Source organism: Cryptomeria japonica, chromosome 11 (genome assembly GCF_030272615.1).
Source record: "Cryptomeria japonica chromosome 11, Sugi_1.0, whole genome shotgun sequence".
Lineage (NCBI taxonomy): Eukaryota > Viridiplantae > Streptophyta > Pinopsida > Cupressales > Cupressaceae > Cryptomeria > Cryptomeria japonica.
The window spans coordinates 113019012-113038270 of NC_081415.1; positions in this window are offsets into that span (position 1 = coordinate 113019012).

Here is a 19259-nt window from a genome sequence, read left to right on the forward strand (position 1 = left end):
AATTTGGTGATTATGGTATTTATTTATATATTTTATTTAATTTATGCATAGTTTAACTTATGCAACATTTGAATCATAAAGTTAAAACAATTTTTACTTTAGAGAGTAAATTTTGAAATATGTACAATTTTTTAGCAATAAAGCACATTAATAGATAAGAATATCAATCCTCTTTTAGATTTTGTAAATTGAAATTTGGAGAAAATTCAAAAACAAATCCATCTATATTAAAAAAAGTCATGATTAAAAATATTATTATAAAAAATATTATTCTATATGAAAATCATTTGAATAGTTAATAACTTTAATGTTTTGTTTTACATAAATTAATATTATTACTTATGTAATTTCCTTTATATGAATTATGTATTCAACAAACAAACATACACAATGGAAGAAAATATTCAACAAAAACTATAAAACCTTTTACTAAATCATAAAACATTTTCTATTTATAAAATAGTTAAAATCAACATGAAAGATCTAATAAAAATATATGTACAAGTATATTTAAAATTATAGAAAATAAAATGCAATTTTCTATTTATAAAATAGTTAAAATAACATGAAAGATCTAATAAAAACATATGTACAAGTATATTTAAAATTATAGAAATTAAATTGCAAGATAATTGTCATTCAACATTCCAAAATATAAAGTTTTATAAATGATTGTGGCTTTCACATTTTCATACAATGTAGTGGGAAAATTACTATGGCCACCATAAACTTTTGCAATTCAATGGTTTATACTATTTTGCCTTCAATATTATATAATGATACTTTATCTCTGACAATTAATATGCATCTTATTATTTACTATTGTAAATTTTGTTAGGTAAATCAATGTGCATGTAAGAGACCACTTATATGTTTTTCACCATCTTTATTATCTTTTTCTAATTTCCACATTTGGTAATATTCTTTGTCAACCAAAACAATGCAACTCGCTAATCATAACATAAAATAATGAATATCACCCAAAACAATGTAACTAGCTAATCATAACATAAAATAATTGTCATAAGCTTTTGTTTCTATTGTATTCAATGAATTATGTTCTTTTGTCAATTTTAAATAAAAAACCCTACAAAACTATAAATTACAAAAATATTATTAGCCTCTATTTTGTGTGGATGTTAAAAGCATATGACAGAGAAGAAGAATGAAAGGTTTCCTTATTATATAAGTTTAATTTTATTTACTTAAAAAAATTATGATTGTGATAATTTATTTGATCTTTTAAATTTTTTTAAAGAATGAAAAACAAAATATTGATGTAGGAAACAAATATTTTAAAATTATCTTAATTATTACGATACAATTGATAATAGAATATTTTAATGTAACTAGTAAAGTAAATAGAAAAATGAATTTGTATAAAGTTAAATGATATATGTAGAAAATACATAAGAATTGATACCATTATAGGCATATGTTTCTATTAGCTATATGTTACAAGTAAACTATCATCAATATAAGGACTTAAATAATTTATTTAAGTGCTTATAATTCATATAGTAAAAAATAAGGGCAAAGTGAAACATGTTATACAATTCAATAACTTAAACCCTTGTCCACTGGACACCAATTTGTATATGTGTCTTATTAATGTTTTATAAAAATAAATTAAAATAATATATTAGCTTAATTATTCCAAAATAATTTTGTGCCACTTATTGGCTAGTCTCTACCAAAAGGTTAGCAAATTAAATGAGCAACAAGATATAATATATTTTACCTCAACATAATAATTGTAACACAAACTATTAAGAAATACAAATTACTATTTTAGGAATGGGTAATATAAGATGATTGTCAAAAGGAGGTCATTATTTTTCTGAAAATTAGTAGTACCCAAATTTTGATGAGTAATATAAGATGCTTATGCTCACATTTTTCTCTAAATATGAACTATATTCACAACTTATATGAGCAATTAAGGAAAAAATAGGGAAAAGTAGAATATACAAGACATATTTTTTATCAAATTTTTTTCTTCAATTATTTTTTGTGGATAGGTCATAAAAATTGATCTCTAGGTGTACATATCACTTAAACTCTATTAAAAATTATAATAAAACATAAAATAATTATATTTTATTTATTTTAAACTTAGATAAATCAAATAATAAATTAAAAAGAATAAATAAGTATAAATGCATATGGATATTATAGAATGCTAAGAAAGCTAAGAAATAAATTGATATCTTGTTGATGGCTTCGTATAATTTCATTCTAAAAACTATAAAATTTATGAGGAAGATTAAGCATGCTATTTTATGTGTAAAATATAGATTTTAGGATGTCCAACACACACATGTTATTTAAGAAACATAAAATTATTGAAAAAATAAGATTAATTATTCTAGTTGATCCTCTATGATTATTACCACCTCTCTTCTATGATTCAGTTTCCTATAGATTATCTACAATGAAATATTATGTAATAATTTATATGAAGTTATGATGAACCCTCCAATTACCTAAAATATAGGCTACAATTATAATTGATGTATTGGATGATAGATGATCCAACACAAGTATGCCTATTAGTTCAACATATTTACATAAACTAAAAATTGAATGCAAGTGTAGAAAACACAAACTTAAAAGAATTGAACAAATGAAGTATTGAGATATTAGAGTATTAATATATTTATATAAATCAATTAGATTTTGTCTACAATAAAATTGTTTACAACAAGTATAGATAACAATTAACACCTTTCTTTGATTTTTGATCTTTCATTTACTCTAACTTTCCTACTAATTATTTTTTTATCAACTGATTTCTAATGTTCTTATGAGTATTTTGATGTATTAATATGGTTTTGATAGATTATGTAATCATGCTCAAGGATCTTACTCAATACCAATATACAAATTTAATTTATATTAAGTCGACACATTCAAAATAAGACCTAATTTAAAAAAATGAGCATATTGCAAATCTAGCAAGTAAGAAATATAAATTAGGATATATAGTTATGTTCAATGTCTCACTATAGTCTTTTATTTATAATTTAAATCATACGGTAGGAAAATTTTGTGCTATTTGATAATGATGGTTTATTTGTACTCTATACAAGGAACCAAAAAAATATGATGAGAAAGTAGATCTACAATAAGAGCTGAACAATTGCATAAAGGGATTCTTTAGAAATGGTCTTCCCACTATTTGTCGTGTGTTCTTCATGAATAGGGGTTATACTTGGTTTTCCTTTGTGGTTTGAAGCATCCCATTCCCCTACAACAACCTTCTCTCATGATGGGATAACTCTCACATCAATTTTAGCTACACCTAATGTGACAACACATGTGTTTTTTTGACCTTTCCCTGTAATTGATTCCTATGTGCTAGAGAATTATGTACTAGGGTGATGGATGATAGATTTTCCTAGATTCTATCTTGTTGATAAAGGAAAGACTTATCAAGGAGAGGATTTGTCACCTCCAAGATGATGAATCTCAGAGGAAAAATTGATCCACCGCAACCTCACTCAAACTGGCCCTAAGGTGAGTGATGGGATAAAAGTAAAAAAAGTAAATAGATTTAGTGTCATAAAATTGTGACCCTAGAAAATTTTGACTATATTAGGTTCCTCACGTACGCAAGATCTAATCTTCTAGCTGATCAGAGACTAAAGACTGCTCAATCCTTAGACTCAACTTCTTTCTTGGTCCTGCACCACCCTGTCTGCACTCTGCCCTGGAGAAAGTGGTAGGCCATGGCCCCTATCCCCCCCTAGGACAGGGGTGTGGGCATGGCACCCTTGTCCTTGGACAAGGGTGTGGCACCCCTATCCTTCCAGGACAAGGGAGTGGTGCCCGTTCCCCTGCCCTATTTTGGGGCAGGACCTTCCTAGAGAATGCATTGTCGGTTGTGCATTGGGTGGGAAACTCCCCCGATGTCGGCCCGTGATGAAAAACAAATCCACTAACATGTATTAAACGAGCATTCATCCTCTCATTTACATAAGTTCAATAATTTGCATAAGTGAGAAGTTTACATGATATCAAGCATTCAAGAGTATTCAAGCATTCCATTCCATCATTGAGCATGGCACCTTCGTCTCGACATATTATTGCCAGATCCAAGTGCACAACTTCATCCCATATTTTGATCTTAAGTTATAATCAGTCCTTTTTCACTACATAATTCAATAAATTCCTTTTCATTTGAAATAAGGAAGAGGGGATCAACTTATCAAATACCCATTTCATCAAAATTCAATCTTCATCCTTGAAGGTTGAATCTAGTGAATTCTCTTCTCCTCCTCTAATGTAACTAGGTGAAAAGTGTTTGAAGGGAAATTAATAGTGAAACTCTCATCTCTACTTGCAGGGAAAGGGTAGTTTTCCTCTTGATCTCTCATTCACATTTTACCAACATTACATTTTGGTGAACCTGATGTCTTGCATGCTTTCATTTGAACAAAATTGCATATTTTTTTTACAAGTTTCAAATTTTTGTAAATTTAGTGGTTAAATCATTAATAACCCTAGTTTTTCTAATGAAAATTGAACTTGTGATTTGTAAAAATTGCTTGTGGTTATCTTAAATCTAAAAAATTGGCATGTTTATCAATTTCCTCATTGTCTTGTTCAATTTGCAAATAAAATTTACAAAATTAAGAGGTTACTTGTTAAAACCCCAATTATCAAAAATCATCTTGAACTTGTGCAAAAATTGGATTTCCATTTAATTTTCAGATTTTTTATTATTCTCAGACTTGTCTTCATTCCTACAATTCAAAATTTCAATTTACCCCCCTTTTTCCCAAAATTCAAATTTTAAAATTAAGTGGTTAGGTCATAAAACCCTTTTTTTCAAAAGTAGTTATATCTTTGTGCAAATTTCAAATCAATTTCATTCCAATTCAGATTTCTAAACATTTTCCAAGGTTTCCCTATCCGTTAGGTTTGACCTTTTAGAAAATTTCAATTCAATTCCTCTTTTTCTTCAAAACCCTAATAGGGTCCTATTTTTACATTGGTGCCTTCATTTATCCCATCTAGAGGTCGTAAAATTCGTCAATTTTTGGGGATTAGCTTTGAAATCATCGTAATATTCATCCTTGAAAATTTTGAAAAAAGTTGGTCAGACTATGTGCGTTCCCGCTACAAACCTTGAGTTTTTTCCCAAAATTTTGCGAGACTGCTATGAATGTATTTAATAGCCTAAATCCAAAAGATTGGCTGATTTTGTTAGTTTTTTATCCCTCTAGAATCAGAAATACCTCCAAAATTCAACATTTCAAATTTCAAGAATTTTTTTTAAATTAAGAGGTTAATTATAGCGTGCCCTGATTTTAAAAATTTGGATTTTAATTTTAAGTGGCATTCCCTTGGCCCTAATTTTAAAATTCCAATTTCCTTTCATTTTTTGAAATTGTGTCATCCTCTTCTTCCAAGAAAGTTCAAATTATGTAATCATTATTTCCTTAAAGTTTGCATTAATCAATTTTGTAAGCTTTGTTCCAAAATTCAAATTTCAAATTTTCCCTCTAGTGCATGAGTTTTACCACTATTAGTCCTACCTATCCTATCTTTGTTAGATGAAGAATTAGAATTAAGGCTTCCCAAGGTTTAATTACCGAGGAGATGGAGCCTAATTTGGGTGACTTCTTTAATGAGGATCATGCTAATTCTTCACATCCTAATCATGTGCCTATTCACCCCATTGATAAATCCCATGATGAAGAAGAATCTTTAACTAGGGTTTTTATAAATCAAATTTCCACATTGGATAATCAATTTAATAAATTTCAATAATGGATGTCCCAAAATACTCTAATAGTGACACTCTTTCATTAATTGAAGGAATTAAATGCATGATTCAAAGTGATAAGAATGGAATTGATATATTGCATGGCATTGCACATATTGTTGATTCTAATTTCATGCTTATCAAGATTTGTGCTGACACCCTAGGTTACTCACAACCTTCAACACAAGTCAATTCCTTAATTCCTTTGACTACTCTTATGACTAGTATTCCTACTTTTACCTCCAATATCATGTCTACTTTAACTCAAAATGTTATTCCTACAACCATTGGTCATGGGGGAAATCCCTCTTTTTCATTTAATCCTCCATCTTTACCTATGTCTTCCATAAGCGTTCCTACTATTCCTCAACCAATCAGTATGACACAAGGGGGCAATTCCTTCAATAACTTTGTTCGTCCTTTGAGTGTCCCTTTTCCTACCCAATCATCACCTATGCCTACTTATCATAATGTCCCACCACCTTTTTCTCAATCCATTCCTTCTTTAAATAACATCACACCACCTTCTCAATCACCTATGTCTAACCTGAATTCTTCTACCGAAATGACAATTAACAACCTTTCTCAAACAGTGTCTTCCTTACAACAACAAATTGCTTCTACGAGTCAATCCAAGTTTAGTGTGTTCACCTTTGATGTTGCGAGCCCACTTTCTCTTGATATTTTTAAATAAGTGCCACCTAAACATGTTGAGATCCCTCAATTGAAACTCTATAATAGAAAAGGTGACCCTCTTACGCATGTCAAAATATTTTAAACCTTGTGTACTGATTTTTCTTATGATCAAAGATTGCTTGCAAAATTGTTTACAAGAACACTAAGAGATAAGGCTACAATGGTATGGCTCTTTTCCTTCTTATTCTATCACTTCTTTTCAACAACTAGAAAATGCTTTCATCCAACAATTTCAGAACAATATTGGTCCTAAAATTACTTTGACTAATTTAATGCATTGTAAACAAGGTGTTAAAGAAAAAGTGACTAATTTCATTGGTAGGTATAAGCATTTGTGTGCTCAAATTTATTTTCATGTACCTGATAATGATATTCAAAGAATTTTCATTTCTAATTTATGAAAAAGATATCAAGGAAAAAATTCTTTTGTTTGAGTTTACTTCCTTTCCGTAGTTGTGTGCAACAATCCATAATTGTCAACTGGATGTGAGTCAAATGGAGCAATCCACTCCTATAGCTCCAAGTGATAAGGGGAAGAGTTTTCAATAACCATTTGCAAAGTTCAAACCAACAAAAAGCTTCATTAAGTTCAATGATAAAATCAACAACTACAATGTGAATGCTACAACAGGTGTGCCTTCTATTTCTATTTTTTTCCAAAGAGAAAGACAATTCACTTCCTTGAATGAATCTTTACATAGTATTATGTCTTAGTTGTTGCATAGAAATGCTATCAAACTTCCTCCTATAAAACAAATTGATCCTTCTAAACTTGTATCCCCTTATTTTGATAACAATTCCTTTTGTCTATTTCTATTTTTTTCCAAAGAGAAAGACAATTCACTTCCTTGATTGAATCTTTACATAGTATTATGTCTCAGTTGTTGCATAGAAATATTATCAAACTTCCTCCTATAAAACAAATTGATCCTTCTAAACTTGTATCCCCTTATTTTGATAACAATTCCTTTTGTCGATTTCATCGATAACCTGGTCATGGTACTGAGAAATATTTTATATTGAAGAATAAGATTAAAGACTTCAGTGATAATAATACTATATATGTGGCAGGTGTGAATGATAAAGAGAATAAATCAGTAGCTCCTCCTAATCAAAATATTAAGATTTTCACTAATCCCTTACCTTCTCACACCTCTAACATTATTGAGATTGTGCCTAATTCTATGTCTTCTGAAGAATTCAACTCTATGGCTCCAAACTTGGTTAATATGGTACAAACACAAGATATGCCTAAGGATCCTTGTATTACATTTGACCCTAGCGAGACCATTAGAGCACCCGATGGCCCTTTATACATAGTTGTGAAGGTTAAGGATATCCCTTGCTATGGTGCCCTGATTGATCCCTCTTGCATGGTTAATGTCATAATTGAAGAGCATCTTTTCACTTTACAATTGCATAAACCAATATATGATGCTTCTACTATGGTTGTGATGTTATTTGATGTTTTTTCTTGTCCTACCATTGGTTCTATTACCCTTCTTGTTGAAGTTCATACTAAATTCATGGATGCTGACTTTGTTATCATACCTTCTTCTAAGTAATTCCATGTGAAGTTGGGCTATCCTTGGCTATCTTCTATTAAGGATATTGCTTCTCCAATCCACAAGTGTCTAAAATTTCCTCACAATGAAGAAATCATAACTGCAAACCATAGCTTATTTCGTCCATCCGAAAGAAGCCTTGGTGTTCCTATTGATCTCTTTTGGCCTAAACAATTTCAATCTCTTCCATCAAGGAGTGATACTCTTTTTCAATTTTATCAAAAATGGAAGAAAGATATGATCTTATCTTTAATTCAATTTTATCAAAAATGGAAACTAATCTCCCTCCTCAGGAAGGTCGTCAACCTATTCCTATGGATGTGACTTTACCTTCTCTTAAGGAGAATAACAATATTCTTCCTAAGGTTAGACCTATACCTCCTCCTCATGATGGACCTGGTCTCCTTCCTACACCTAATATTCCTCCTTTCTATGGCACAGTTCCACCTCCTTCCTCTTATCGAGAGAAGAGGCTTGATTCTCCTCTTGTTCAACCAAAAAAGACTTCAACATAAACCTTCCACTATCAAAAAGAGAAACATTCTTACTTTTTCAAGTGTTCCTCCTCCTTCTCAGCCTTTCATTAAGACTTGACGGAATCGTTGTGCAAGAGAATGCTGACAAAAATGTCATGTTAGAGCTCATGAAGCTATCCCTCAAAATACTCAGTCTCCTTAGACCCCGATAGTTGACATGATTCCCTTTTCTCCCAAGCAACATGTTCATCCTACATCTCCAAATCATAAGTTGAAAAAAAAATGTGATGGTTTTACTCCTATTCATAACTTTGATGAAGAACTGGGTAAATTTTTTATTCATAATGGCAATACAACTCCTAATGCTTTTGATAGTGAGTATGAATATGTTGATGTGGACAAGCATTTATCTGATGAATTTTCATAAAACCTAATCCTAGCTCCTAGAATAGAACAAAGTGACTTAAAACATGAGCATAGTCCTTGTTTGGATCTTTTGATAGATCCATCTATTGTGCTCAATGTCTCTCCTTTGGCATGTTGCTCGCCTTCCTGAAATAGTGATCAGTAAGATTGGGAGCCAAATGTCATGCTAGACTAGCAATATTAAAATTGTAGATCTTCTCTCTTTCTCCTTTCTTTCTCTTTTTGTGACCATTCTTCGATGTGTATCCCTGTTCTTCTATTGTTCCCTTAATGTCTACTCGGGGATGATGTAAAGCATTGAGATATTTTTTTAGTCTCTTTCATGATGAAAATCAAATCCACTAACATGTATTTAAGGGGCATTCAGTCTCTCATTTGCATAGTTTTAATAAGTTGGATAAGTGGGAAGTTTACATGAGATTAAGCATTCAAGAGCATTCAAGCATTCAAGAATTCCATTCCAGCATTCAAGGCTAGGTGTTGCATTCAAGTCAAGTATTCAATAATTGAAGAGGAGATTGATTTCAACATTCAATTTCACACAAGCATTTCTATCAAAATTGCTATAACAACCTCCTTTGAGACGATTTACAATTCATTCTTTCATTTACATGTACTTGCAAATACTTTCTTTCATTACTTGACTAATTTAAAAAGTGGGGTTTAACCTAAAGGCAAACCCCCAATGCCAACCCATTTTCCTCTCTTTTTTGTGTGTAGGTTGCAGGTGCACAAATGTACTTCTAGATTCAGGCTCCATTTGCAGAGGTGAAAAATCCCTTTTTGTTTTACAAATTTTTTGGAGGACTGTGTACATTCCCAACATAGTCTAGGCAACTTTTCCTCAAATTCGTAGGGTAACTTCATCTTGACATATTACTATTAGATCCAGGTGTACAGCTTCATCCCATGTTCCGATCTTAAATTATAATCATTTCTTTGTCACTTTTGCACTACATAATTCAATCAATTCCTTTCCATTCCAAATAAGGAAGAGTGAATCAACTTATCATTCCCATTTCATTCTGAATTCAATCTTCATTCTTGAAGGTTGAATCTAGTGAATTCTCCTCTCCTCTTCTAATGTAACTAGGTGAAAAGTGTTTGAAGGGAAATCAATAATGAAACTCTCATCTTTACTTGGAGGGAAAGGGTAGTTTTCCTCTTGATCTCTCATTCACATTTCACTATTACAATAGTTAACTACAATTCAAGGCTCTTGGATGACTCTATCAATCCACTGTCCAAGGGACGAGCACGTAGGTCTAGAGTACCAGCATGACACGCTATCATCCTATACGCATGAGGTATAGAGTTTGTACAAAAATTTCAAAGTGTGATTATATTGCAATAAAATATGAAAAATAATGAAGCTAAGCTAGTAAACATGATATGCAAAATAACCGAGATAAAATGGAAGGAGAAAAATGAAGAGAATAGACAAATAATAGGTCCACACTATGAAGCATCTAGAACAATAAATATTCCCTAATGCAACCTGCACACAAGCCAGAAAGGAAAAATGTTTGGGGCTGCCTGGGGACTTGCCTCAGTCAAATCCTTGTTTTGGTGTTTCCACCTCCACAGATAGCTAGATAGATTGATAGAATAAAAGATAAATGCAAGATACGATAAATGATAAATGATAGAAGAGGGATTTTATAAATCCCAAGATGCCCAAAGATAGGATAAATGGATAGATATTACCAAAGAGGATTGAGAAAGCCAAGAGAGTTGTAAGAGAATATTGTGAGAGCTTGAGATTGCAAAATTGGATACTATCAATCAGTGGAAAATTGTCTGGAATATTTCTATTCCAATGCACAAATCCAAGCAATGCAGAAAAAATGTTTTTTGGCATCCTCCCCCTTTAGGTTGGATCAAAATCAATGTGGATGGGGTGGCTAAAGGGAATCCTGGGCCGACCGGGTGCGGGGGAGTGGCTAGGAATTATTTGGGTCTACTAGTTTCTACGGTGGCGCTCTGTTTGGGCACCCTGTCTAACTATTATGTGGAGGCTAGCCCTTCCTACATTGGGCTACACATGGCAAAAAGAGAAGGCTTTAGAAAAGTCTAGTTGGAGTTTGACTCGCTAAACACTGTCAACTGTCTAAATGGACTCACGGATCCTAACTAGACGATAACTAATCTAATTAAGGATTGTGGGGACATTATAAATGAGCTGGTTGATTTTAAAATTTTTGCACTTATACCAGGAAGACAATAAAGCGGCAGATCTACTTGCCAATCTGACAGTTGGCTATGTGGAGATTTAATGGTGGACAAGCAAGGATTTATTCCTCAAAAATATGTGTGATATAGCCCGTGATGATTACACCCACTTGTGTTAATCAATGATCTTTAATCATGATTGGATGGAGTTGATAGGGAAATGATTCTTTTTTGTTTTCCCTAATCGAAGATCTAGAAACTTCCCTGGTTTCTGGATTTCCTGTCTTATTGAGTGGGCCTTTGTTTCCTAATGTTTGGATACTTTTCTGGTGTGGCCCATTTTCTGTGACTATTTGGAGACTACTTTGTTGTGACCCATATCCCACTATCTGACGACCAAGAGAATTATAGGCAAGGACAATAAAAGAATAGAATCATCTACTTACGAGAAATGGAAGAAAAACAAGGATGTGTGGTAGTAAGTTGTTGATGTGGGAATCATCCCTTTCTTGGATTGTCTTCATGGCCATTCCCCTCAAACCATGAAGTCCTTTGTCAATCGGTGCAAGAAAGGGATCCTAAGAGCTTATGGAATTGAATATCAGTTTGATGAATCTTTGGTGGTGATGGTCACTATTCTGACAATGAATGGAAGACGATTTTATAGACATAGGAAAACTGGGGAAGAGGACCTCATGAGTTTCTTTGACAAGGATAAGGAGTGCTCAAGAGTTACCAAGATGACAGATGATGACTACAATAGAAAAGAGCTTATAGCTCCCTGGGCTGACATGACAAAGTTTATTATGACGTATATTAGGCTTGATGGTAGATATGGAAGAGTCCTTTCATATCATTTTACCATTTTTAATCATTTTAGTTATGGTAAAATCATCTTTGTTCCTTTCTATCTAGTCTCCTCTCTTGAAAATATCCTTCAAAAACATTTGGAGAACCCCAACAATCCTATTCTCCATGAAGAGCTTATTATGCTCATCATGGAGTACACTAAGACCCTTAAGGTTGTGCCCGCCTTTCTGATAAAGGCCAACAAACTAACATCTAGGATGTCTCTAATTTAGAAATGGATTTGGATGATAGTGGGGGTCCCATGCCTTTTGACGACGTAGATTATAAGCCTACTGAAGAAGGGGAGATGATTGTCACCCCTGGGACCTTTAGCAGTAAAAATCTTCCCACCTGGGCAATTTGATCTCTAAGACTGAACCTCTTTCCAAAAAGAAAAAAACTTTCTACTAAAGATTATGGCTTGAAAAATTCAGATCAGGAAATTAAACTGGACATCCCTATCAATGTCTTAAAAGAAAAATAGGGGAACATGGCCAGAGAAGACAACAGTGGGACTCAGAGGACTGACAATCTAATGAATCTGGTTATGGAAGCTACCAAAAGCCAGGAAAGCTATTGGAAGTGGGTGGAGCATCAAATTGATACCCTTAAAGTGGGGATTAAAGAAATTATCGACATCTTCACTGCCTCCCCTGAATCGAGCAATTCTAAGAAACTCATGAGTATAACCCAGAAGCTCTCCTAGGACGTCGAGGTGATGAAATGAAAACATGAACAAAGATTTGAACAAGTGGAATAGAATATGGCAGAGATAAAGAAAAATATCAAGAGCCTGGTTGATATAAGCAAAGAAGCCATGAACAACAAGTATAAAGGGGCTTGAAAAGATATATGCCATGGTTGCTGACTACAAATCCTACCATAGTGATCCGGTGAAAGACCTTGGAGGTGAAGATATGGCTGTTGGTGACAACAATACCACTAACCCTAGTTCAAGAACCAAAAGCAGGAGCAATAAGGGTACCTCTAGATTCATTATGGAGGAGCTGGAGGAAATCAACATGATTTCCATCCAGAAGAACAAGGATCTGGTGCACTCTCTTCATTGAGTGTTTTTATTTTGTTTCATCTTGTTTGTCTGTGTCTTTTTTGTTTTCGGGTTTGTTTTGGGGTGCTCCCCTGTTTTGTTGTTGGTTCTTGTCCTTTTGGCTGATGGCCGGATTTTGTAAAACTTTTGGTTTCGAGTCCATGTAAAACTCATTTTCTTTATTAAAAACGGTTCTTGTCCTTTTGGTTGATGGCCAGATTTTGTAAAACTTTTGGTTTCGAGTCCATGTAAAACTCGTTTTCTTTATCACAAATAATTTAAGAGAGTAACATGATCTAAGAGAAAAACAAATTTATATTTTTTTTATGCTTATTAATTTTCCACTAAATAAATGTATTCATATAATTGTATTGAGTAGAAATGAAGTGACATGTTCTGATTAATGCCCATAAAAATTATTATAATGTACATGACACATATATTTAAAAAACCATTCCTATAAAACAACTTTTGAATAAATAAAAGAAAAATAATTTTCAAGTAACTAAAAAATCTTATGTCAATAAAATGATTTTTTAAATAATTGTAAAATAAAATAATTTAATATTAATCTCAAGTTCTTATTTATAATTTAGTATAAGATCCCAATGGTTAGAGGTTACACCAATCTATTAGAACAAACATAAAATTTATTTTACCACCATTACCATTCAATTAGTTAATTTTAGTAAATGCAAACGTACATTAATTTTTTATAATATAGGTTATTATATTTTTTTTACAAATGTATGATGATTGTTTTGTGATTTTCAATACAACAAATAATTTTTCCTAATTTTATTATAAAATTTAGTCAAAATTTAGATTGAATTAGAAGAAAGCTTCTAAAGAAGGTTCTCAAAGATAACTCAAAATCAAAAGAGCCTATCAACCCAATCAATTAATATTAGAGCATGTAATTATTAATAAAATAATTAAACTTTCATTATAGATATTTAATCTCCTATAAAATGGTGGTCCATAAGTAATGCATATTTATGATATGGAAGAGAGTTTGGAAATGATGGTGAGTCGCAAGAAGGTATAGTAGTAGGTGGCAAATAAGTACATTGACATTAAAGTTGAGTGTGAAGATGGTCTAATAGATATAGAAATAAATGAGTATAATATTCTTGGAAAAAAAATTGAAGAAAAACTCAGCAATCATTAAACAAGACTGATACCACTCCAAAGGAAAGTTGACAAGGAGGATAACATATCATAGACAACAACTTCCCAACTTAGAGCCAAATGATAGGCAATACATTGACTCTTATCATTTTTGTTGCTTTTTCTAATACCTCCAATACCTTATTTCCTTGGCTCTACTAGCCATATACTGAAGCCTTGAGAATGAGTTCATCACTACCTAACCTTACATGTATTTAAAAGGCTAACTGTTGTTTTCTGGGTTAATAATGTGGATTTATAGAGTTGTGGTCATAGTATAAAAACCTGATTTAAAGATTTTTGGTATCGATTCATGAACAATTTTAAATGCGTGTGTAGTTCTGTTTTGCATGAAAAATGTCTTGCAGTGACGGTATAAATAGGCATTCAAATTCAATAAACGGTGTGCATACATACAAGCTTTATAGTGCTCATTCATGAACGATGTAAAATGCATGTGCAGTTGTTAGCTGCAACTTGATTATCACATTGACATCATGTTCAGTTTTTTAAATTTTAAACTTGAACAATATTACTAACCCTTATTTTGCGGGGTTGTGAGTTGCATATGGTAGAAAATAAGAGGAGAACGGTTTACTACTTATATAAGTTTATTTTTAGTTATTTGAAAAATAGTTAACAATTTGATAATTTAGGATTGAATAATCATAATTAGGAAGGCATATTGATCCAAAGAATGCATGTCTTTAGTTTAAATTTTGGAATATACTTTTTTTAATTAAAGGAGGGATAAAAATTTACTAAAACAAAGAAAGAAATACAAAGCAAGAAGGTTAAACACTCAACAGAAAAAATTACACAAATTTATCAATCTCTACTAAATTGTCCAACACGAGAGACATATCTAGAGATAATTGCCCCTTATCCACTATATACCAGCCCTGCCCATGATTAGAAGCCCACTTGGATAAACAATCAGCTACTCCATTCCATTCCTTAGGGTTGTGACTAAAAATATCAGATTTCAAGGAATTGTGCAACCAAAGAATCTACCTAATCACCATAGCCAAGTGCTAGCTAACCTCGTCTAGTCGTCGCTCATTTGGCAAAGTCACCACCACCTGAGAATCAGATTCACAAATAATCTGTTTCCACCCAAGAGCACAGCTGCACTCCACTACATAGAAAATGGCAAGGGCTTCCATTAAATTATTGGTATAAAAATGTTTATGAATTGAAAAGGTAAACTAGACATTTTGAGAGCTATCATGACCAACTCCACCAATACTAGATTGACCAGGTTTCCCCCAAGATGAACCATCAGTATTAAGTTTCCAAACTCCTTGAGGGGGAAAGGAACAATGACCCTCCCTATTAATCTTTCGTAAAGGGTGACGACATCTATTTCTCACAGACTGTCAAGCATATTTTCCCCCAGAAGAAGGTGTATGTGTGGATTGTGGGACCACCCTGCAAGAGGAGAAAACAATTCAAACACACATATGAAACATTGCATTAGAGGTTAGAAATCCAAACAAAGAAAGTTAAATGAATCTAAACTCTTTAAAATTGTTCCATGTTCCTTTATCTCCAAGGATCTTCAAGATTCAAGGTGGCTTTCAGCTTGGAAGAGCACTTGATTCTTTAAGATGACAACCTAAAGAATGAGATTTGAATGATTCTAAGATCTAAATGGAATGCAACCAAGATCCTAGAGATGATTTAGATATGAAACTAGATGATGATAGGATGCAAGATATTAATACAAAGCTTAAACTAGTATGAAAATGATACTAAGATGAAGCTAACATGATATGAGATTAACATGATATATCTAAGATTATAATGCTATGAAAATGATCTAAAATGCTAATCTATCAAAGAGAGATAATATGCTTAATGTTATGAGACTATAAGTTTGATGCACGAAGACTTGATTCTATATTGAAGAAGGAATGGGCTCTATTTATAGGGAAAATAGGGCAATGGATGGTCAAGATTGGATAACCTTAACAAGGGCCAGGATTGAAAGTTAATCAATCCATGTTTACAATTCTCACCAATGAAATGGTGACAATTGTCAACAAGAGACTGCTTGAGAGGAGATGTAACAAGCATTAAATGCTTGAGAAGACATGAAGGTTACCATAGGAGGTAAGGGTTAAGGTTAGGTTAGGGTCATCCATTGGATAAATATTTTACCCAAAGGATAAAATCTTGTGCAAGGGTTAAAGGGATAACCAAGGTAAAACCATGAATGCTTGATAAGACCCTCGGGTTAGATGAGGGTTGAGTTAGAGAGAAAATCTCTAATCATGCAAGAAGGTTGAGTTAACCATTAATGGTTTGGAAGACTTTGACGATTAACTTGTTGAACACATAAAGCCTTTAATGGTTTTCAAAGACTTTGGAGGCTTTGAGAAGTGACTTCTCTTTGCTTAGGATGTGACAATAATTAGGAGATGGATTAGGCTAAATTGGAAGTGATTAGAAGAATCTAGAAGGGGTTTAAGAGACAAGTGGGAGATGTAGGATTTTGCTAGTGGAGGAAAAAGGAATTTAATTAAAATAAAATAAATTTATTTCAATTGAGGTTGCAACTTGCCTAAATACAAGTGGGGGATTTAAATAAATAAATTAGATTTATTTATTTGCAAGGATCAATTTAATTAAATGTAAATTTAATTAAAAAGGGAGAAAGGAGAATTAATTAAATAAAGTGATTTATTTAATCAAAGGGTAGAAAAGGCTTAGGTGAATTTAATTAAATAAATTGAGTAATTCATTTAATCAAATAGATGAATGTGAAGAATTTAATTAAATAGAGGAATGAGGTTAAAATAAATATTAAATATTTATTTAAGAAAGTGATCATATTTATATGTCTACATTTGGCCCCTCTTTGAAGTGACGTGTGTGCACATGTTGATTCAAAGAAAATTTGCCGGATACGCTGTCAAAATTTGATCGATATGATGTTATGTGTCAAGATGTCGATATGATACCTCAGATTTGATGAACGATATTAATGATGCCCGCTTGGTAGATGAATTGAGGATTGTGAAAATTGTTGATTTATGAGCGGTTTTAATTTATATGCATTTTGAAAGTTGTACTATTTTGATAGTACATGATTGATTCATCTCCTAAAAATGATGTTGATAAGGTTAAAAATGAGAAAAATGAGGAAAATACATGCCCCACTTACTAAACTTGTTGACTTTTACCCTATAAAAAGGTAAAAAGTGATTTTATTCTCATCATTTGAACATTTGTCTTTTTGTGATTGTGACACTTGAGCTTTGACGAAGATGTTGATTCCCTATGCTTCGCAATGATTCAAGCACGTTCATCGACACTGGAGGCCTTCTATGTATGGCCCACTTGTAAGTGACCCAAAACTTGCCACGTTTTTGTTTTTTGCTTGTAAATTTTCCATTTTAGTGCATATGGTCTTTGTTATAGCGCATACGATAGGAAAGATAGCGCATAGGGTTAACCTAGTTAGGTTAGCATTTTAGTTGCATTCTGCAGTGCGTTGGCAGGCTAGGATAGCATGTACGGTCTTTTAGTGCTTAGGGTAGAGAGGTTAGCACTTAGGGTAGACAGGTTAGTGCTTAAGGAAGATAGCTTAGCTCATTGGAAAGGTTAGCGCATTGGGTGAGTAGGCTGGTGCAATGGAAAAACCAGTTAGTGCATAGAAGGGTGTAGTGTGTAGAACAAAGGTTCTAGCGCATTGGTGAAGAAAGATAGCACATAAGTAGCAGCTTAGCACATAGGAGGTATGCTTTGGTGCATAGGGAAAAAAAAAATGGGTGAAGAAGGTTGAAAAGAATACATCGAAGATTGAATGGAGTAGGTAGATGGCTTAGGGGTTGATAGGGGCCTGTTGAATGTTTTGAGATGGGTATTGAGCCAATGTTTTCTTGCTGTGATGATGTTTGCTTCCTTATATGATGATTTTTGGAGTCTTCTATTTCGAAGTTGCTTTTGATATGAAGTGTCAAGATAGTTTTTGATGAGGATCCTGAGTTTTTTTTGATGTGGATCTTTGATTGTTTGCCTTGCGATATGAAGTTGATGTCCGATATGAGTTTTGTTTTCTTGATTCCTGATATGATTCTTGATATGATGCTTGCGTTATGTTTCTTTGATTTCTCGATATGATGCTTGGGTTATGGGTCTTTTGCTTGGATTTTTGATATGGTGCTTTTGTTATGGGTCTTTCATTGATTTCTTGATATGATGCTCGTGTTATGAGTGTTGATTTTTTGATATGGGTTAGATCTTCGATATAATGATTGATTTGATGCTTCATTGCTTCAAGTTGATTTTGCTTTGATTAGATATATCGAATAGATATGGGAATTGATGATGGACATTTATTGTTTTGCAGGCACAGCTTGGTGTACTTCAATCATGAGAGTGATTTTTGCAACCATGGTCTTTGATTCCATGATTGTCATAGGTTGATAGAGATGTGATCAATGGATGTGGTTTATCATCCTTACTAGACATGCCTTGGTATATCATCAATCAGGTTTTGTTGATAGCTTTGGCAGAGATGTGGCATAGTGACACAAATACCTTCCACTTAGCTACAGGTGAGATGATAGCCACACCAGAGGACTATTATCGGATTTTACGGATTCCTATAGTGGGGGCCCTAGTGTCGTATGAACAGACAGAGGAGGGTGGGATAAAGGCTCTTCATCGCATCTTTCATGATGATCAGATTAGTGGATATGAGATCCCTTGGTAGGAGTTCATGGATTTGGATTATTCTCCCTTATCCTCGGTACTAGCAGGGTTCATTGGCAGATTTCTATGTCCCGACCATGGGTCGAAGGGACTAGGTATGTGATGGGGATTGGTTTTCGAGGATATGGTCAGTCAGGGATGCAGGTTCACATGGGGGTCTTCTATGTTAGCCCACCTTTATAGGAAGCTTCGCTAGGTGGTGTATTTGGGATACACGAGCTTATTAGTTGGGGTGACATTACTATAGGTGTGGGCTTGGGAGCACATTCCTGTGGTGAGACCTATAGTAGATAGGAATAGGCCCATTGGTCGTGCCAATGTTTATGGTTACACAGGTGTAGTTGTCTAGTGGAAGTTGGGCA